At 43.6% G+C, this 818-nt stretch overlaps 1 protein-coding gene across 1 annotated transcript in view; it reads right to left on the bottom strand.

Moving 5' to 3' along the window:
* Nucleotides 1-818, bottom strand: part of EAPP (E2F-associated phosphoprotein) — a 50,767-nt gene that overhangs the window by 45,373 nt on the left and 4,576 nt on the right. The gene's annotated exons all lie outside the window — the stretch shown is intronic.

Consider the following 818-nt stretch of genomic DNA (forward strand, 5'->3'; position numbering starts at 1 on the left):
ACCTGCCATCGCACCTGGCTAATTTTTTGTATTTATAGTAGAGACGGGGTTTCACCATATTGGCCAGGCTGGTCTTGAGCTCCTTACCTCGTGATCCACCCAACTCGGCTTCCCAAAGTGCTGGGATTACAGGCGTGAGCCACTGCGCCCAGTCAAAGAGTCCTACTTTCACAAACCAGTTTTCAGGTCAGGTAAATTTTACATAAAGACCAAGTATCAAAATGAAGTATGTTTCATTACTCACTAAAATGAAACAGGAATCTGTGATGATACATAATGAAATCTGACACATTTTAGTGCCATCTAACCCTAAAAATACTTCTGTAAGTTTGTGTGTCTTTTAACTCTAGGGTAAAAACTGCAAAACAAAATTATGCAAGTAAACAGTATTAACTAATCTCTTTCCAAGAACACAAGACAGTCATCAAAGAAAACTCCAGGTCAGGCACAGTAGCTTACACATGTAATCCCAGCACTTTGGCAGGCCAGTGCAGGAAGATCACTTGAGCCAAGAGTTTAAGACCAGCCTGGGCAACATAGTGAGACCCTGTCTCTACAATTTATTTATTTTATTTTATTTTATTTTTTAGATGGAGTCTAGCTCTGTCGCCCAGGCTGGAGAGCAATGGCACGATCTCAGCTCACTGCAACCTCTGCCTCCTGGGTTCAAACGATTCTCCTGCCTCAGCCTCCTGAGTAGCTGGGATTACAGGTGCGCACCACCACGCGCAGCTAATTTTTATATTTTTAGTAGAGGTGTGTTTCACTGTGTTGGCCAGGATGGTCTCGAACTCCTGACCTCGTGATTCACCCGCCTC

Source organism: Mandrillus leucophaeus, unplaced genomic scaffold (assembly GCF_000951045.1).
Source record: "Mandrillus leucophaeus isolate KB7577 unplaced genomic scaffold, Mleu.le_1.0 Scaffold409, whole genome shotgun sequence".
Classification (NCBI taxonomy): domain Eukaryota; kingdom Metazoa; phylum Chordata; class Mammalia; order Primates; family Cercopithecidae; genus Mandrillus; species Mandrillus leucophaeus.